Raw genomic sequence first — 22,775 nt, 5'->3', positions numbered from 1 at the left:
GAAGTCATAGGTTTTATTAATGCCCTTTCCCCTGGATATTGTCTCCAAGGAATTATTCATTTTCTATTATTCTTCTTCCTATGTTGTACCTGGTATTGTCAATGCTATCTAACTTGGAAAATCCATATGAGATATTTTCTACATTCTTCTCTTTTCAGTTTAAAGCTTTTTTGATCAGATACATGGATTCTAGGTAAATATATTTTCAATGGTTTTTAAAATCTATCACATATTTGTAGTTTTGTTGATCATTCTTTTAGTTTAAGATAACATCCAGAAACACAATTCCTTTCTCAGGCATTATCTTAGCCAATGGTTTACTTCCTAAATCTTTCTTCTCTCAATATACTACCCTCAACCTACATTTGTAGTAAAAGCATTACATCTGTTCCACAGGTCTTCAGTTTCAACTTCATACAATAATCTTTAGCAATCTTTTCTAGTTTTTTTTTTGTTAGTTTGTTTACAGTATCATTTACCACTCCCTTCATCATTAGGGTTGTGTAGAGGACATCAAGTTTGAAATGCAGTGGGAAGTTCTCCATTATGTCTTGTATGCATGTCCTGATAAGCACAGCACCATTCTTTAGTGTTTATGGCTGTCTGATATATTTGTGCCTCAGTACTTCTCAGCAAAAACTCACCAATTACCACTACTCATTTTGTCACCCTCTGATCATTACCTAGTGGTACCTTTATAGAGATGATTATTTTGTGGTATACATGATACAGTTTCATCTCCCTGAATAATTTCTGTCATTCCTCTCTAAGAAGAGCTTTATACCTATATTTTAACTCCAAATGTACGGTTTTCTTTCTTCCTTTCTTTTCTGTGCCATGTTTTTAAACATTCTAATATTCTGGTATAAGTTAAAATTCCCCTATTCCTTTTCATGAACCATTCTTTCATTTTTCCCCTCCTCCTTGAAGTTCTTTCTTCATTCTTTTGAAGATTTTTCCATTTTTTATATTCTGTAGGACAGAGATATATTTCTCTAACTTTTTCACCTTCTTCTTTAAGACTGCCACCAACTTGTACTTTGTATTATTTGGCATTGGCAGAAATACTACTAAAGTACACTCTCTACCGGATACTGAAATTTTTTTTGTAGTACATGATCTACAGATTTATTCTTCCAATCTCCTCTAGCAGGTAAGGTTTCCAGAAGGTTTTGATTCTTTAGGGTTCTAGTAGTCCTTAGGGGCTATGGATGTCTCTCTAATACTGTGACTCTCAAGTTTCCATTGCATATTTTCCCCCAAATCAACCAAATATTTCATAATTCCCCAACATCATCGAACCAGTGATAACTACCTCAAATGTCATGTAGCCAAATGAACGGTTGTTTTACCTTCAGTATCAATCAGCCAATTAACATCAAAGAGTTTTTGTAAAGGGATATTTGCAGGGAAAATAAAATAATAAGTGAAGTTAAAAAAAAACACCCCATCAAGTAAGGCAGGGCCTTCATCTTTACCAGGAGAGAGTCCCATATCAATGGGACTACAGGTAAGGGTTACACTTGAAAGCTATCAGGAAGATAGTGAGCTTTCACGTTTGTGCTCTTTATCCTACCTCAGATTCCAGTTAAAAGAGTTTTTGTCGTCAAATAATCAGCTGACAGGAAACAGAATACTTATATATTCTCTGCCTTGGGGTAGAGGGCCATGGTCCCTTCATTACTTGTTATTATGCATTTCTAGAAGCCTACTTGCCAACCTACATGAGGATTAATGCTCAAGAGAGTATATTATGTATGCTCCAAAGATGTGGGCACTCATTGGTCAGTCATTCGCCCTACTTTACACTTTTTACTCTCTGTACTTGTTTCTTTAATTTTTAAAAAAATTTTCCCCAATTATGTGTAAAAACAAATTTTAACATGCCTTAAAAAATTGAGTTCCAAATTCCCTTCTTCCTTCCCACTCTTTCGCTCTTTCACATCCCTTTCCCTTTTCTGAGATGGTAAGCAATCTGATATAGATATTACCTGTACAATCTCCATACATATTTTTAAAAAATTTTTTAAACCCTTAACTTCTGTGTATTGGCTCCTAGGTGGAAGAGTGGTAAGGGTGGGCAATGGGGGTCAAGTGACTTGCCCAGGGTCACACAGCTGGGAAATGTCTGAGTCCAGATTTGGACCGAGGACCTCTTGTCTCTAGACCTGACTCTCAATCCACTGAGCTACCCAGCTGCCCCTCTCCATACATATTTAAAGTTAGTTCTTAGATCTTCTTCTTCTTTTTTTTTTAAAAGTTCTCTTGGTTATTATCTCTCCCTGGTTTACCGTAGGGGCAAAACTCTTACTGTTCCTCTTTTTGGGAGTGAGGGTTTAGTCATATAGGTCACACAGCCAGTGAATGTCAGAGCCAAGATTCCAACCCATGCCCTCTCACTCTGAATCCAGGGCTCTTTATACTACATTAGACTACATGTTTACATAGATCTTGAGTTTCTTGAGTTGCTTTAATGCTTATTCTACACTTGCATTTAAGGCATAACTAAGTTCTCAAACTTTTAATGCATGTATATCTATTCTGTTTTAGGGCAAAAAACCAAACAAACAAAGTGACACATAGGCTGAGATGTTCCCATCTCTTCTTTCCCCCACTTCCCAATGCCCTTTTCTCAGTCTGCTGAATCTCTTCACAGTATATAAAGACTAGATTTGTCGTTTCATATTTTGATAAGGAAGCTACTTGCATTTCCTTTTTATCATTGTGGGGACTCAGACTGTTCAATATACAGTTTGGGTTTATATCCAGTGTCAGTTAAATCATCTTCATCAAAGATCTCAGGAATGGCCTCTCTATAACCCTATTCAACTCTTCCTGTGGCTATATTACACTCCCTAGAAACACATACCAACTCATCAGGCACGGTAGTTTGAGGGCAAAGGCTTTTTCTCATTCCCAACAGATGGAAATTGGGTGATATTTTTCTTTTCTTTTCTTTTGCCTTTAAAGCTCTGTAGAATTTCCAGGCTTCCTCTTGAGTTGAATTGTCTTTTAATGGCAAGACTATGTTGGAAATTCTTGCTGTCTCAGGGCAACTGGAAAAAGGAATTTGCTTTTATTAAAAATGAATTAAAAAGTAAGATATTTTTGGGGTGCTCTTTTTACACTTTAAACTGTGAAATCTCTTATAGCAAGTGAAGCAACAACAATAATAAAATACCAAGCATTTTTTAAGCTCTTACTAAGTGCCCAGCACAATTCTAAGTGCTGGGGATACAAAAAACAAGACAAAAGAAAGACAGTCATTTGCCCTCTAAGACCTTATATTTGAATGAGGAAAGGTAACTCATACTACAGAGCTGAATAGGTGAGGAAATGAAAGCATAGGCAATGAGGGCAGCTAGGTGGTTTAGTGGATTAAGAAATAGAAATTCATGGTTTCTAATCTGACCTCAGATACTTCCTAGGAGGGTGACCCTGGGCAAATCACTTAACTTCTATTATCTAGCCCTTACAGTTCTTCTGCCTTGGAACCAATTCTTAGTATTAATTATAAGCCTGAATGTTAAAAAAAAGAGAGAGAGAAGATCCAGAGAGCCAGGAGTACAGTCTGGAGAAAAATGAAGTGGTATATGGTGCACTTAAAAGATTTCTGCATTTGGAGTCTTGAGTCCTGCATTCACATCCTGGCTTTGTCTCTTATTTACATGACTTTGGGCAAAGTCTTAGTTTTATCATGTGTAAAATGAAGGGAATGGGCATAGGCATAAATGCCTACTAGGTACCAGGCACTGTGCTAAATGCTTTACAAAGATGATGCCACTTGATCTTCATAGCAACACAACAGGTGCTATTATTCCGCCCCCCCCCTTTTAAAAACTCTTTGGGATACAGACCCAGTAATGGTATTGCTGGATCAAAGGATATACATTGTTTTATAGCCCTCCAGAATGGTTGGATCAGTTCATTAGTGTCCCAATTTTGCCACAACCCCTCCAACATTTATCGCTTTCCTTTTTCCAGGTGCTATAGTGATCCCCATTTTCCAGCTGAAGAAAATGAACAAGGTAGAGATTGTGATTTTCCTAGAATAATTTCCCAGAATAACAATAAGTTCTAAGGATGGATTTGAACTTTGTCTTTCTGATTCTAAGTCTAAGCAATCTATCCATTAAGTTTCCTAGCCAGGAGGGTTGACATGCATGCCTCTGAATCTCTGTTTCTATGAACTTCCCTCCCTACGCCCCAAAGATCAACTTCTTAGTAATTAGTATTCCTGATTTTACTAAGTGGGCTTTTTAACCATTTCATTCCCTCCCTTTCTTACCATTTACACCCCGGCTGACCACTCATGTAATCTACGTGGGAAGGCTAAATTGAAGCACACATTGAATGTGATTCAGTTCATTTAAGATAGGGAGAAAGGAAAAGAAAACTAAAAAAGGCAAAAAAACCCAAAGATTGTAATAATTAACTGTAACTTATAGTGATTTAAAATTTGTAAAGGGCTTTACATATACTATTATTTCATTTGCTTCTCAGATAGTCTCACGAGAGATAATCCTATAGGTATTATTATCTTTTGTTCTTATCTATTTATTCCCTTCTGGCTGCACTCCAAGATTCCCTCAAAAGATCACTCGAGCTCTGGAACTCACGTATTATGGAGAGTGGAGAGAGTTTTTAAGAGCCTCCATTTAAGGAAAGGTCTAGGTCTTCATTTCTCACCAAGCAGCACTCCTCTGGATTTCTCCATAATGTCCTCTGACTGAACACCTTTTCTTTCTTTTCTCTCCCTCCACTGGTTTAGCTTCCTTATGTTTTATCTTTCCTCATTTGAAGATGAATTCCCTGAGGGCAAGAACTGTCCTTTGTATTTGTATTCCCAAATGCTTAGTACATGTTAGCCCATATAAGTTCTTAAAACATTAATGAATTAATTTGTTTGTTACATTAAAGTTTCTAGGTATCTCCCACCCTCCCTTCCCTCTGCTGCTCTAGAGAAAGCATCATTTAACAAAAAGATACATGTATAAAAGATATATAAAACCACATAAACTTTTAATGAACACTTGATGACTTTGATTTTGATTTTGTTTCCACTTATGGAAATGAAGGAACTTACTCATAGTCACAAGGTTAGTGTCAGAATTGGGATTCCAATTTGGGTTTTTCCTAATATCATTCCTGTGTTTTTTGCCCTATCTAAATTTGCTTTGGAAAAAAAAACCCAACAATCCTTCCTACTCCATCATCTAACAAAATTGGAGAGAGTGGACAATCATTTAGTGCTACATTCATCTCATTCTGTTCTCTAAATGTCTTGTACCTGTTATTTGCCCTTTTTTCCACTCCACTAACTTCCCTGAAATGGAAAGGACTCTCTTACTCTTTGTTTTACTAGGGGACATGAGATACAGGACAGCAGAAACTGAACTGTTTGTTGCTTTGTTTGACTCAACAAAGGACAGGTATTCCATCCCTGCTATTTCATTTTTTGCTATTACTAAATGTTTTGTTTTGCATTTTCTTGGTCCACTATATGTCTATGGAAATGGGATAAGATTTATTTTCCCAGGATGTTTAAACACTTATATAAAGGAAAGATGTTAGTCAGCACCAACAAGTCAACATTTGTTTGCCTAAGGAAATGAAGGAAGAGAGTTGTTTGTCTTGTTTTCCAGCCAATCTTAGAAGGTCCTTTTCAGAACTGAGTTCTGTGATCTTATGATAAATTCTATTTGTAATAGAATTTACATTTACAAATTTGTAAATTTGTAATTAAAAAATTAATTTACTTTTGCTTGCTATTCTTTTAAAAATTAAATTAAATTTATTTTTAAATGCTATTCTTTTAATTTTATATCATGTTAAATTAAAGTTCTGTGTGTTTTTTCTTTTGCATTATGAAGCCTATAATGTCAAGAAGTAGTTTTGAGAATGCTTGGTTTCTGAAAAAATGACCCCAAATAATTTAATATCTTTGTTTGACTCAGTGATTGATCTTGAGGTCTGACGTTTATTTGGATTTTTTGGAATGCCGAATGCTTCCTACCACCTACATCTAATCCTGAGAGGTCAGTCAGTTGTCCAGGAGGAGCAACTGAAGAGGACGTACTGTCATTTTTAGTCTCAAATCCCTAAGGCTTTAAAAACTCTTCTTTTGAGTATTAAGCTCAGATTTATATGCTCACTAAATCACCATAGCTTTTCGAGATGTCAAGGTGGCTTTAATATCCCTAACTAAGGGAAAAATAAAAAATGAAACTTTAAAAATGAAGGTTAGATCAATATTCAGTCGGGTAGGGAGTGGGACTGGGGGAAATCTGGCTTTCCAGCATCTGGTTCACAATAACTGAGGCCGCTTATTAAAAGCAGATGTTGGCACTACTCCCAGAGGTTTAGAGTTATTTTTCAAGCACCCCTTCCTCCAAATTATGAACTTTTCTCCTAAGGTATGCTATCCTCTGGACCACTTATTCTAGATCACAAGGGTCAGCATCCAGAAACCTCCAAATAATAATACTGACCAAGAGAATGCTACTCACAGGAAGCTCCAGAAGGTTTGTCACTTCCTTAGGCCAGCACATTCTGACTATTATTGACTTGACAGAACAAACAACTAGATATTTTCTTTCATCTCCTCTATGCTTGGAGTCTGAAGCATTCCCTCACAAAATTAAAACTGTCTGTTCTTGTTGTTTAGTGATGAATAAGTTCAGCATCCCTGTAAGGCCTTTATAAAGACCTTTATTTAAAAAAAAATTGGGAGCAGTTAGATGGCACAGTGGATGGAGCACCCAGCCTGGAGTCAGGAAGACCTGGGTTCATATCTAGCCTCACATACTCCCTAGCTGTGTGACCCTGGACAAATCACTTAACCCCAAATTGCCTAGCACTTGCCCTTCTGTTTTAGAGTTCTCATTAAGACAGATAGTAAGAGTTAAAAAAATTGAAGTTATCTATAAGGAAATTCACCATATCTATGTTTTCCCTTCTTCTTCCCACCAAATAGCCTATATTTTGTACATACTTTGTATAAACATATATATGTGTATAGTATCTTGCTCAATAGAATATATAAGCTTTTTGAGGGCAGGAACTACTTTGCTTTTGTCTTTGTAGCCACAGAGGCTTCCAAACACAGTTCTTGGCATACAGTAGGTGCTAAATAAATTCTAATTAATCACTGACCTTTCAAAGTTCTTTGCTGAAAGATATTGGGCAAGTGTCAACTATTTTCTTCTTGGCAAACTTAGAACTAACATGTGCTAAGGCAAATAATATGTAAGGAGTTTTACTTTTTCATTAGTCAGTCAGTCAATAGACATTTACTAAGCACCACTATGTGCCAGACACTGTGCTAAACTACCATCATATGGAAGCAGCAGTGTTGTGAAGAGGAAGCTGCTGAAAGCAACCATATAAAAACAGACAGAGAATAGATTTAGTGAAAATAATGCAGAGGGCATATGGAACAAGGACTAAAGGAAGGAAATTGATTAGACAAGATAGAAGACCAGATGCTAGTAACACTAATATATACTGTTGGTGGAATTGTGAACTGATACAACCATTATGGAAAACAATCTGGAACCATGCTCAAGGGGCCATTACACCGTCATTACCTTTTGACCCAACACTATTAGGTTTGTATTCCAAAGAGATCAAAGATAGGGGAAAGGGACCTACTTGATCCAAAATATTTAGAGCAACTCTTTTTGTGTTGGCAAAAAGCTGGAAACTGAATAAACTAAAGGGCCGTCCATCAATTGGAGAAAGGCTGAACAAGTTTTGGTATGCAATTGTAATAGAATATTATTGAACCATAAGAAATGAGAAGCAAGATGATTATAAAAAAAAACAATTTGGAAAGACAATGAAGTGAAGTGAGAAGAACCAGGAAAAGACTGTATCCAGTAAGAACAATACTATCCGGTGACCAATTGTGAAGAGCTTAAGTATTATCAGCAATGCAAGGATCCAGAACAATTCTAAGGGACTGATGATGAAAAAGGCTGCTTACCACCATAGAAGGAACTGATTGAATCTGAATGCAGATTGGAGCATACCATTCTTCACTTTATTTCCTCCATGAATTTTTTTCTAGTGTAAGTGAAATGTTTTTCACAACATAATGAATATGGAAATATGTATTGTATGATAATTCATGTACAACCTATATCCCACTAATTGCTGTCTTGGGGAGAGGGCAGGTGAAGGAGGCAGGGAGAGGACAAAGATGGCAAAATGTTAGAAAATGATTATTTAAAATTGTATTGACATGTAAAAAATTTTAAAAAGAAGCTAATGAAATATAGAATGCTGTTAGGGAAAGGGAGTCAGAAAAGGGAAAAAAAACTGTCAACTAGTGAGAATGAATTGGAAGACAGATTGGAAAGTCTTGTCACTTGAAGTCATAAAAATATTTAATTAAACACGGTTGTTCATTTTATTATTCTCTAATTCTGAGTACTTTTTTTTCTTTAAAAACTTTTAATCAACTAGACACTAAATGACTTGATCCTAAAGAAATAGCAGGTTAAAGAACAAATCAGAAAAACAATAGATAATTTCATTAAAGATAAAGACAACAATAAGGCAACATACTGAAATTTAAAGGATGCAGACAAAAAGGTCTTTAAGGGAAAATTTTAATCTCTGAATACTTTTCCTCAGTAAAAAAGTGAAATAACAGATCAATAAACTAAACATACAATTAACAAGAACCAAAAAAATTTTAAACCCAATTAAGCACCTAAAAAGTGTTTTAGATAAAAAAAAGAGATTAAGAAAATTCAAAGAGAAAAATCAATTAATAAAACTAGGAGCCATTTTTTTCAAAAATAAAAATAAAACACTGGCTAATTTGATTTTTTAACATTTATTTTTTTGAAAGTTTTTTTTGAAAAGTTAACATGGTTACATAATTCATGCTCTTACTTTCCTCTTCACCCCCTGACTTCTCCCTCCTTCCCCCCCCCATGGCTGATGTGTATTTCCACTGGTTTTAACATGTGTCATTGATCAAGACCTATTTCTAAATTGTTGATAGTTGCATTGGTGTGGTAGTTTCGAGTCTACATCCCCAATCATGTCTGCCTCAACCCATGTGTTCAAGCAGTTGTTTTTCTTCTGTTTCCACTCCTGTAGTTCTTCCTCTGAATGCGGGTAGCGTTCTTTTCCATAAATCCCTCAGAATTGTCCCAGGTCGTTGCATTGCTGCTAGTACAGAAGTCCATTACATTCTATTTTACCACAGTGTATTGGTCTCTGTGTACAATGTTCTTCTGGCTCTGCTCCTTTCACTCTGCATCAATTCCTGGATGTCTTTCCAGTTCACATGGAATTCCTCCAGTTTATTATTCCTTTGAGCACAATAGTATTCCATCACCAGCATATACCACAATTTGTTCAGCCATTCCCCAATTGAAGGGCATACCCTCATTTTCCAATTTTTTGTCACCACAAAAAGCGCAGCTATAAATATTTTCATACAAGTCTGTTTATCTATGATCTCTTTGGGTCTGAGTACTTTTAAACAAAATTATGAAATAGATGATGTCTCATTAGTGATCCCAACATCTTTTTTCTACTTTCTTTTATTCCCTAATTATTACCCCTTCCTTTTACATCTAACACCTGATATTTTGATCTCTCTGCTTTCTACTGTCTCCAAAGGATCTCATATCAGTCACTGATACCCTAGTATAAATGAGTTTGTAAATGCGTTACATTTTCTAAAGTTATTTGCATTTTGAGGATAGAGGATATGACTAAAAAAAGTCTGGTCCAAGTTGGCAGGGTTGACAGATAAAGGTTTTTGTTGAAGATATCTCACTATTTCAGTAGCATATGAGTATCCTCACAGAAACCATATTTGGTACTTTGAAGACTTCTCTTTGAAAGGGCATAAAAAATGTCCTTAGTACTTAGGTACTAAGGCTCAATCAATTATCCCTAATATAGTTTCCATAGACTAATGATTACTCAGGAAAAGTGTATTTGCTCAGACTCTTATCAAGGAGACACCATCAAAGTCTTAAATATGGTGTCCATGAAGGTGTCCATAAACTGTATAGGGAGACATTTAAAAAAAACCTTCAGCACTGAAAACTTATAGAGGGTATGAACCATTGAATATATGATTTGAGAGATTTCCCCCAAGAACTAAACCAGTTAGGGCAAACCCAGAGCTGGGATTGAATATACTGTCTCTGAGATTATAAGAATAGAAGATGGTTATTTAAGAATGCCATCCACTTCCAGACAAAGAACTGTTGGACTGAGAATGCAGGTGAAAGCATATGATTTGTCCAATCATTGAATATGATGGACATACAATAAATATTTCTTGACATAGTGAGAAGAATAATCTTCTAACAATCCAGTAAAAAAGTTTTGTAATTAATGTATGGTTTCAAAGGGTTCATTTTCATCCCATCTCCCCAATTAGTGTCAAGAATTTTTTTGTCCAAGAGCCAAATAGGTATTGAAATTCTGCAGTTGTCATTAAACCCTAGTTTATTTAAAAATAGAATACATACAAAATTCAAAATTCTCAATAAGCTGAAACAAGATGAATTCCGACATAACGAAGGTAATCCTAGAGGATTTTGCCAATTCAGTAGGAATAAAAAAGACCATAAAGGTAAAAAGAGGTAAAATATAAAAAAGGTGACACAATTAGCATGTAGGTAGCTCAGAGCCTTGGGACACATTGCTGGCCACATATTATAGGTCTTTACTTTGCACATGTCCAGATCACCTAACATGGAGACAACCATGTGGGAGAGAGTAAAGACCAGCTTCTGGGAGAAGACATTTTCATTTGCCTACCATGTATATGGGAACATACACTCTTATTTTCTTTCATAATCTGATGACTAAATATATGAAAGCTCAGACTTTCTAGAAGAACTGAAACATAGTTAAGGGGCAAAGCTAAAGAAAGATGTAAGAGCACATTGCTCCTTTTCTGGGGAAGAGGTAGCATTTTCATTGACTGCAGCTGGAGCCCAGGAGAAAGAGGAAGGAAATATCAGAAATGCAATATCCAACAAGGAACAATTGAGATATGATAGGATGACCAATTAGAGAACCAGTAGAGAGCAATCCAGAGAGACCTATATGATGAATGAATGAAAAATCATTTATTAAAAGTTGTTGGGAGATTTCTCAAACAAAAGCCCTAAGTCCCTCCCACTATATAATTCCTTCCACCTTGGTCCATTTTATTGGAGGTCAATAAATGGAAAGACTAGAAGATAATAGTTCAGTTAGTATTACAATGTAAATACAATGACCTCTAGAGTCTCTTTCAGCTATAAATTTTATGCTGTTAAGGAATTGTGATTTAATAATTCACATTTATAAATCAGTTTATAGTTACAAATGGTATTCCTTACAACTATCCCATGAGGTAGACAGTATTTTTATTCCCATTTTACAGATAAAGAAACCGAGGTATAAAGAGATGAAATAGCTTCATGGCTATATAAGTTGTAAATGGCAGAGTTGAGACTCAGAGAGGTCTTCTGACTGTTAAGTCTGGTGCTTTCCCCCCCAGTCTTTGCAGCATCTCAGGGTTGCTTGGGATCTGGAAGTTGGTCTTGAGATAGTAGGGAAGAAAACAAATGGAGCTCATATCAGATGGATTTGATTTAAATAAGGTAAGAGCAAAGTAAACTTTAATGAGCTAAAGATGTTATTCTATATTAATATCTCTGGGCATATGTTTATATATACATTTAATGTATTCATATATGTACATTACAAATGCATGTATATATACCATAGACATATGTGTGTGTCCAATGCATACATATGTTTTTTTCTTTTTTCTAACTCTAATTTTATCAGTGCAAGGAATTCCTTGTACAGATCTTCATCTCTCTCTCTCTTTTTTAAGCTCATACCTTCTGTCTTCTTTACTCAAAGGCCATCTCTTTATCTACAAGTCAACAAACATTTATTAAATACCTGTTTCATGTTAGGTACAGTCATAAGCACTAGGGATACAGAGAAAGGTAAAAGATAGTCATTTTTTTTCAAGGTGCTCACAGTCTGGGTCAGCTCGATAGCTCAGTGGATTGAGAGCCATGTTTAGAGATGGGAGTTCTTGGGTTCAAATCTACCTTCAGACACTTCCTAGCTGTGTGACCCTGGGCAAGTAACTTAACTGCAGTTGCCTAGAAGAGTTACCACTCTTCTGCCCTAGAACCAACCTTTGGTATAAATTCTAAGATAGGAGGTAAGGGTTAAAAAAGAGAGGAGCCAACACACAAACTACTAGGTACCAAGAAGATAAAATGGAAATAATCAAAAAAGAGAAGACTCTTGAATTCAGGGGGATTGGAAAAGAGTTTCTGTAGAAGGTGGAATTTTAGCCCAGACTTGAAGGAAGTCAGGAAAACCAGAAGGAGGAAGTGAGGCAGGTGAGCATCCTATAGATATATACACAAAAATGTATGTGTAGGTTTATAATATATATTTACATATTATATAATCATATATTTATCATATTATATACAATGTATTATTATATAACATACACTGTGATATATTTATGCATGATGTATATTACTTGTACATATAATTTATTTAATAAACTATATGCATGTTATATGTGTTATAGATATGTATACATATAGATATAAACAACATGGATATAAAGATGCATGTAACAGATAATCTACATATTGTATAGAGGTGTTTGTGATATGAGTTATACAAATACACATATATACATATACACAGATATATACACACGTGTGTATGTATGTGTATACATATACATGTGTGTAGCTTTTGCTTTGACCATGTTTTATGGCTTGGCACTTTGGAAGATTTAAAAAACTTTTTTTTAGCTTTAAAAATATTGATCATTTTGAGTATAAGTTCTTAAATATTTAAAATATAATCTTTTCCTAACTTTCAAATGGTGTAATTTCTTTTTAAAAAAATTGCATTAAAGCAGGTGCAGCATAGTGTTGCTTTGGCTTTCCAAAGGGATGATGATGTAGCACGTTTTGCAAAGAGAGCTGTGAAGACTTCAAATACTCCTGCTAAATTAATTCCAGGATGGAAATAAGCCACTAGAAGAACTCAAACATTCTGTTGAGGTCTGCAAGAATCTGACACAACTGCTAAGGCCAAAATAGTAGAGGGATATGAAATCTTCACTATAGATCTTCTTCAAGTTAAGAATCCTTATAACCACACAAAGAAATAACAGGTAATGAGCATTACTTATAAGATGTAAGAAAAGACCTGGATCTGCTCCCTGCCTGAAGAGCTTACAAAATCAAAGTCAGGGAAAGTAATTATAATACAAGGATACTAATTGAGAAGATGAATCTTGGACTCCGAAATTGGCATTTGGTTTGGTTTTGAGAATATCCTCCCTCGATGGTCCTCCTGCAATACTGCCTATTATTGTAGAGGTGATTTTGGAGTCTCTGAAGCCTTGCTAGAAAATTCTGAAGAGCCCATCAGCCTAGAAAGGTTTCAGGTACTCAGGTCTGTACTGGTATTTTCTAAGGTCAAGTCTGTTTAAATTCAGAAGCTTATCACTACATTGACAGCAAGGATTTCTCTCTCTCTCTCTTTTTTTTAACCCTTAGCTTCCATCTTAGAATCACTACTGTGTATTGGTTCTAAGACAGAAGAGTGATAAGGAACAAGCAGTGGACATTAAGTGACTTGCTCAGGGACACATAGGCCACATTTGAGCCCCAGACCTCCTGTATCCAGCCTGGCTCTCTATCCCCACACCCAAAAGCTTTTTTTTTAAAGCCATTCTTCCATTTTAGAATTGATACTATATATTGGTTCTAAGACAGAAGAGCAGTAAGGACTAGGCAATGGGGCTAAGTGGCTTGCCCAGGGTCACTCAAATTTGAACTCAGGACCTCCTGTCTTTGGGTCTGGCTCTCAATCCACTGAGTCACCTTGCTGCTGCCCCCAGATTTCATTTTTTTGGGGGGAGGGTTTGGTCAAAGCAGCTCTCTAGGCTATTCATAAAATTACCAAATAGGGGGTGGAGAAAAAAATCTCAACTAACATCAGTCAAAGGAATACTCTTATCTGCAATGCAACATCAGAGATTTTTGCAGTATTGAAGTGAAAAGATTAATTTTTTCTATTCAAGAAACTCTTGATACATAATTTATTACATATAAGCCACTACTGTGTACAAGGCACGAGTAAAGAGAATTATATAGGATAAGAAGGGTAAAGGATATCATCAGAGAAAAGTGTGATTGGAAAAGGAGACAAGCTATCTAGTAAGAGAGATTTAATCAGTGACCCATTGGAACTGATGTGATGTAAGGAAGTTTAAAGTCCCCTGGAAGCTGGACCTAAGGAATAATCTAAGTTCAAATCTTGCTTTAGCCATTTATTATCTATAACCTGCACAAGTCTTCTTTATCTGTAAAATGGGGGTAATAATAGTATCCATCTCACATAGTCACTGTGTAGAACAAATGCGAATAGGTATAATGCTTTGCAAACTACACACTACTCTATAAATGCTAGTTATTATCTGTATGACCATAATGCTTTCAAATTGATTAAGGTCTTATAAACACCATGTTACACTTTTAATAGATTATAAATCCATCAATCTTAATTAATTATTCAGTATTAACCAATTTTAATGTATTCAATTGAGGTGTCCAGGCCTTCAATGATTATATTAATTAGGGGGTGGGGATATGACCACACCATAATAGTACTGAATGTGTGAAATAGGAAATGAAGAGAAAGAAGTGTTGGAAGTAGAGGTGAATTAGCATTGTCTAATAGTTGCACTTTTTTTCTTCTAGTTTTTGTCTCCTTTAGTTTGAGAAATAAGGTATTACCACCAATTGAATTAGCACAGTGCCTGGCACACAGTAGGTACTTAATAAATATTTATTTAATGGAATTGAACAATTGAAGGTTACTGCTTTATATTGTTATAAGGAAAGAGGTAGCTTAGGTGGTACAATATTATAATAGTGTTGGGCCTCGAGTATGCAAGACCTGAGTTCAAATTCAACCTGAGTGGGATAAAATAAAATGACCACTTACTCAAATTACAATTACAAACTTGGAGTCAGATAGTGGATAGTATGAGAAGCAATCTTTATTCTTTCTCATGTTGTGAGGAAGATTAGATTAGCTAGTGATTAGGAATTAAGTTGTACATAGCAGGAAGGAGCTGGAGTTGGGAATTCCAGGTTGGAATGAAGGAGCAGGAAGAAGTGACTTGTGCTCTGAGAAGGGACTCCATTAGTGGTTAACACAAACTGTGGTGAGCCCTGGGAGAACTCAGAGTAAAAGGACACCTTGCATCCTGATTTTCCCCTGGGATCTTGTGTGGTATGGCATCTAGCAAAGAGGACAAGATCTACAGTGCCAAAGGAAGAAGGAGAAGTTTGAGATCTGGTGGACAGCATTTCAAGCACTCCCTCACAACTTGGTACCTGAGACCACCTTGACTCCTGGCATCCAGAGATCATCAGTGGATTGCAGTGAGAATCCCAAAGCCACAAAGCCCTTAGCTGTACTCAAGCCTGGCAGGTTCCAGGTCTGAGGCAGTCACCCAGTGACTCCATTTACAGCTCCTTGGGCTCTGTTAGTTTAGATAACTAAGTTAGTGTAGTAATAAGTCCTTCCCTTTCCCTGTGGGTTTTTGTCATTAAGGTTTAAGGTTTTAGAGTAGATATTCCTATCCCTCCTTTTAATTGTTCATTATTAAACCAGTTATATCCTGTTACCTTGCCTGTGGGACTCAAAGCCTCTGGCTCAGGAAGGCAGTTGGTCAACAGTCCCTTTTGACAATTAGGAGCTGCTTGGCTGTTCAAGTCTTTAATGTCCAGGTCTAGTCTCTCATAAATCCCAGTGTGTGTACCCACAAACCACTTAGTTTATTTATAATATCCCTGGTGACCCCTTTACCCTTATATATATTTCCCACACTCACGAGGAAGGGGAAATTGCCTTAAAGGCAATGCCAATGCACGAGTACAGATACAAACATCATATAGAGTCTGATGCAAGACCTCTGTCCAATACCCCATTGTCTGGGAGCCAAACTTACAATCTAGGTACAAAATTCTACCCTATCAGAAAAGATCAGGATACATAGCATGAGCTCATCATGAGCTTCCACCAGGAAGGCAAAAGGTTATGGAGAGATGACCACATCCTCAGGAGTGACTCCTCTGGATCCTAAAGGTCTGAGGAGATAAGGAGGCAGGATAGCCTAATGATTTCCATCCTTGAGATGAGATAAGAGGCCTTCCAACTCATTGGGCCTGTGGCAATAATGAAGTGTCTTTGAGATCTTATTCTGTAACCCTAAACAAGCTTTCATTCCCTAATAGGATTCTGAGATAGATGTCCATGCTGAGAAGAACAAATTAATTCATTTTATTCTCCACAAATTTCAGACATTTGCTAGCTGTGTGACCCTAGGCAAGTTTCTTCACTCTATTTGCCTCAGTTTCCTCATCTGTAAATTGATCTGGAGAAGAAAACTACAAACCACTCCAATATCTCTGCCAAGAAAACTCTAAATGGCATTTGGAGAGGACTGAACAACAATAAATTCAGAATGTATGTGTATTTATTTTTTTATTCTTAGCAATTAGCACAATGCCTGAGACATCATAGGCCTTATTAGATTTTTAAAAATTGGACATTACTATACTTCGTACATGGAGACCTTTTACAACTGCTGTTGGCTTCTATTCTCTATTTTTCCCTCCTCATACAATAAAGTTTGTAAGAATCTAAATTTAGGTTTTATACTATGAGAATTATAAAGTAATTTTGTGGTCTCTGATTTAAAATATTATCCTTTAAGTCAAAATGACTTTTAGCAGCTTTATTTACAAAGAGGTGGAGAGAGTGAAAGTGGAAAAATGTAGTTTAAAGAGACAGAAAGTACTGCTTAGCTACAAATACCCTAAGTTTAATCCTAACGTCTCCAAACTACAAATGTGAATCCAAAAGCAAATCTTACCAGAATCCAAAGTCCTAATTAGGAAGCCAAAATCCAAAGAAACAGGAGATGCTAAAGAATCCCCTGAGAACCTTCAGTGCACATGAGGCTAAGATTGCCAAGAATCTCACGAGAACTCATGCTGAAGGGAGTGTCCCACTGAAGCACTAATGAGCAGAGAGGGTCTCCTCACTGAAGAGCCAACTTAGGATTCAGGAAAAGAGTCTCTTCCTCCATTCCAGCTCACGAATGCAGAGAGAGCATGACTGAATCCTTGAACTGGCCTTTTTAAGGCAGTTTTTTCAGTGTCACTATCTGTTGCTCCCCCACTTTACAGGAACTGATTGCAGGCTTCCAATTTGCCTAGCACTGCCCAGGGGCTGGGTACTGGTAAGGTACTAAGGAGGGGTACTTAAGTTTTTGATTGATTAACTTAAAAGTTGCTGACTGATAGACAAGGAGAGTTTGATTCACTCTTCATAGTTGCTAAATGCATAGATTATCTTATGACCCCTCCTGATTATAAGAAAAATATAATGGCTCTGCAAGAGGAATATACTTTATCAGACCATAGGTGTCACCTTTTGGTTCCGAAAATATTGTAATGGTATCTGTAATGTGACCCTCCACAGAGGATTTGGCAAATGTGGAATTTGTCAAAGGCTATAGTCTCTTGCACCAGATGTTACAGGCTTAAATTATGACTAGAGGACAAGGGAAAACAGTTCTGTTAGAAAAGTTCAGAATCAACTACCCAGACACATTTCTACTTGAGATTGTACTCACCAGCAGGGGAAGGAGAGGCAAAATAATACTGAAAAGTCATCTGTGGAGTTGGGAAGAGGAGGCATCTCTTCTGTCCCTACAAGTGTGGAAGCTGTTTTTGCCCTTCTTAGTTCAATCTAACACACATTTGAAAAGCACCCCACTTCAAACCCAATGAACCTCAGTTTCCTCCTCTTTAAAATTGAGAGTTGGATTAGATAGACTCCAAGACCTCTCCCAGCACTTCTGATCCTATTCTTGTAGTGACATGGTGGTGGTGTATTGCTTTGCTGGTGAATCGAACTGTCAGATATGCTCTTATCTTCATTTTTCTATGGCCCAGTCTTTTCCTCCTCTAAGGCATGGTTCCTCCCTCCCAGCTACTCCCTTGGCCTCTTCTCTTTTGGCAGTATTACTTTCCTTTTGAACCAGGCAAATAGAAACAAGGGAAAGGAAAAAGGAAAGAACCTGCTTCAACACTAGTGAATCTACTTAAGGCCACCAAAACCATTGCTTCTCACTCACTGTCTAGAACAGGAGTTCTTTTAAAATGTATTGTTATTTATTTTATTAAGTATTTTCCAAATGTTTGTAAAATTTTTTTTCAATTCAAAATTTCCTCTCACTATTCTCTTTCCCCAAGCAATATGAAATAGATTATGCACATGGGGTCATGCAAAACATACTGTATTTCCATATTAGCCATGTTGCAAAGGAACATATAAACACACATTTAAAAAAAATATACTTCAATCTGTTCTCAGAGTTCATCAGTTCTCTCTCTGAAAGTGCATAGCATTTCTTCATCACCTTTAGAAATGTCTTGGATCACTGTTTTAAGCAGAGTGGCTAAATCTTTCATAGTTGATCACTGTTACAATATTGCTGTTACCATGTATATTATTTTCCTGGCTCTGCTCTCTTCCACTTTGTATCAGTTCATATACATCCCAGGATTTTCTGAAATCATCCTTAGGGAAGTTGTTCTTAACCTACTGTCTATGAACTTGTTTTTTAAAAAAAATTTTTATATATGTAGTTTAATATAATTGATTTCCTTAGTAATCCTATACAATATTTTATTTTTAAACTTTAAAAACAATTAAAAACATTTATTTAAAATCAATTAATTTACATATAATATATAACATATATATATATNACTTCAATCTGTTCTCAGAGTTCATCAGTTCTCTCTCTGAAAGTGCATAGCATTTCTTCATCACCTTTAGAAATGTCTTGGATCACTGTTTTAAGCAGAGTGGCTAACTCTTTCATAGTTGATCACTGTTACAATATTGCTGTTACCATGTATATTATTTTCCTGGCTCTGCTCTCTTCCACTTTGTATCAGTTCATATACATCCCAGGATTTTCTGAAATCATCCTTAGGGAAGTTGTTCTTAACCTACTGTCTATGAACTTGTTTTTTTAAAGAAATTTTTATATATGTAGTTTAATATAATTGATTTCCTTAGTAATCCTATACAATATTTTATTTTTAAACTTTAAAAACAATTAAAAACATTTATTTAAAATCAATTAATTTACATATAATATATCATATATATATATAAATATAATTATTTATTTAAAAACACTATTTTGAGAAAAGGTCCCTAGACCTCACTAAGCTGCCAAAGGGGTTCATGACACAAAAAAGTATATTAAGAACTCTCCTGGACCAGAGGGGCCTTAGTTTAATAATCTCTCTGCCTTGAGAAATTGTAAAATGCATCAGTAGTATTTTACTAGATCTCTGAGCCCCCAGCCATAGATAGCATTCTGGAAAAATGCCAGTTTTAAATCTATCTCTCTACCTTTCTCTGCACAATTGCTCCATTTACTGTTTTTGACCAAAGCCACACACAGATTATGGTTAACAGCATTAATCACCATTGCTTGCTCAAGTGACAAAGTAAAAACAGGGTAAATAAACTTTTGAGAAACAAAGATAAGTCACCAGGAAACACCAGACATACACTTCTCAAAATAAATGAGAAGAGGGGCAGCTGGGTAGCTCAGTGGAGTGAGAGTCAGGCCTAGAGACAGAAGGTCCTAGGTTCAAACCCAGCCTCAGCCACTTCCCAGCTGTGTGACTCTGGGCAAGTCACTTGACCCCCATTGCCCACCCTTACCAATCTTCCACCTATGAGACAATACACAGAAGTACAAGGGTTTAAAAAAAAATAAATGAGAAGGAAGGAAAAAAGGTAAACAGAAATTTTCTGCCTTAAGTCTAGCCCTGCAAAGTAGGATCAACCCAGGCGTGTTTCATGTTTCTAGTGTCTCATACTAATGATCTCTCCTGCTGCCATGGAAACTATTCTCTATGGCTTCTTTACTTTTGACTTAATATTTCTTCTCCTTTCCCTGCTTTCTGGATTTTAAAATGCTATTTCTCTTGCTCCTGTGCACCCTTACCTGCCTCATCTTGGCTTCTTCTCCTCTCACCTTCCAATCCTTCAGAATGGGAGGGGCTAGTTTATCAAAGTTAGATTCCACCTAGCCTATGGTCAGAGTGAAGATGGGGAAAACTGTGAATTTTCTGTATGAAGTCCATGAACATCCATCTCTAGCATTCTATTTTCTGAGTAATGCCAAGATGGTGCTTACATAATGATCCTTTGCAGGACAATTCGGTAGGCATCAGAGTAAAAAGACTCAAATGAAAGAGTCCTTTCTCAAAGGTAAACATGAACACTATTATTTATAAAGCAATGATAGAGAGCTCTACTTCACACCTCATTCTGCTCTTCTCACATTTGCTATAAAGCTTCCTTTCTTTCCAGGTTGAAGAATTCTCCGAAGCTTGGCACATACACAAGACTATGAGTTCATTGGGCAAGCACCTGAAGCACTTTGGATGTCAAGGCAATGTAAGTGGTCTATATTATCATCAAATTAACTTAGAAACCCTATCTATTTGGGACAGTGGGTATGTACCTTGAAGAATAGCCAGGGCTTTTGCCCAACTATCAACTTGGATACCTGTTGACATTGGTCAGTGAACAGAAAAAAGCTAACACTATTTAAAAAAAAAAGACAAGCTCTGCCTCCATCATGCTTGCTGTGTGAAAGGTCACTAAGCAGTCACTCATCTTACAGTCATTGGGAAAGTAAAGTTGTTCAGCAGGTTAGCAGAAGAAAAGATACAGAGTGCTTGTTATTAGAAAGTGTGCCCTAGTGGCATGGAATCCAATGTTATAAAATAAAAGCAATGCCTTTAAAAAGTAAACCAATGGAAAAATCATCCTGAAACCTCTAACAACCTGAGATTCCAATTTTGCAGATTCAAATGAAAGTATTTTGACTTTCAGTATTTAGAGAACAGTACAAGTGCATGACCTTCAAGCAAAAGCTATTTCATTGATCTGAACTGAACATATTATACCAAGCATTAAAAGGAAAATAAAAGGTATAACCTGAATATTTGAAATAGTAGTGGAGGCATAATGTATATTGGACGGAGTGACTTTCACTTTTTAGTATTTTTTTCATGCAAAACCAGCTTCTTTAAAAATTGTCCCAATTTATAAAACTCAAGAAATGAGCTAAATTACCTTCTTCGATCACCTGAGGAGTTATAAATCACTGGATAAATATTTTGAGATCCTTTTTGTTATTTACAGGAGACCAATAACTTTTAATTTACATAATACCTTACAATAACCCATTAAAAACTATAAACAATTTAGCAAGCAATACATCATTTAAATTACTTACTGGGAAAAACCATCCCTTTGGAGTCTTATGTTATGTTAAAAGAAATGTGATTGTAAAATGGCCTTTCTTTGAGTAGGTGGGGTTGCTTCCCCTTTACTCTTCCTTCCCTCCTCTCAAGGAGGGGCAGCAGAAAACATATTGCCAACCCTTCTCTCCCTTCGTATTAGGCTCTGGATTATATAATCTGTCACAATTTATTCAGTACATATTTCACCATAGTAGGTAGCCCATCGATTTCCTGAACATTTGTTAACTTCCCTCTGAAAGCAGCTGGATTCTTGTTTTGATAAGATAAATTTAAATGATAACACAGTTACTCAGGCAGAGCTACTCCTAGCACCTCCATTAACAACTACTTTGGAGACAAATCTGCCTTTAAAAAAACAACCAAGTTATACTGGTTACAGATGGCTGAAGAGGAGGTTGTAGCATTTTTAAAGGATAGGTGCCTCAAGCAAGGACACCAGCTCAGATCTCATCTCAGATGTGGGAGTGTAGGAGGGGGAGTATCAATTCAGAGGCTTACATGGCTTTGAGAGTAAGGGAAACTGAGCCCAAAGTTGCAAAAGCTGGGGCTGGGTGAGGGGCTGTCCAAAAGGAAGTAGGGAGTTATCATTGCTTCCCTCCAGCAACTTGAGGGGCAAAAGGGGCAAAGACCATATAAATCATATAGAGTAAAAGGAAGTAAGGGAATGATTTTCTACATAGACAATGGATTGAGTGGCTAGACTGCCAATATAGAATCAGAGGACATTTGTTCAAATCTTCCCACTGACAGTGGCTTTGTGGCCATGGACCAATTATCTTTTCTGAGGCTCTGGTTGTTGACTTTTGTAAAATGGAAGAATGGTCAGACATGTAGTGGATTCAAATCTGATCTCATACACTAGCTCTGTGACCCTGGGAAGTCACAACCTCTGTTTGCCTCAGTTTCCTCATTTGTAAAGTGGGAAGAAGAATAGCACCCATCTCCAAGAGTTGTTGTAAGACATAGATGAGATAATTTGTAAAGTGTTAAGCACAATGCCTAGCACATGGCATTGCTATATAAATGTTAGTGATTAGGGTTATGATTGTTATGCTTACTTCACAGGGTTGTTGTGAGAACCAAGTGTGAGATATATAGCAATTTGCAAACTTAACTATGTAATATAAAAGTCAGTTAATAGTATTCTGGTAATATTCCTTCACTTCTTGTGTTATTTCTACAACTGATAAAGAAAAAGATGCATTTGAAAAAAGAAGGAACATAGTTTTCTTTCCTAATGAATTATTTTTGGACTAGTCTAAAATATAACTAAGGCTCAATTTGTGATTTTGTAGGTTT

The sequence above is a fragment of the Gracilinanus agilis genome, chromosome 4 (assembly GCF_016433145.1).
Source record: "Gracilinanus agilis isolate LMUSP501 chromosome 4, AgileGrace, whole genome shotgun sequence".
NCBI lineage: Eukaryota > Metazoa > Chordata > Mammalia > Didelphimorphia > Didelphidae > Gracilinanus > Gracilinanus agilis.
The sequence above is the reverse complement of the archived record's forward strand: the minus strand, read 5'-3'. Positions refer to the sequence as shown.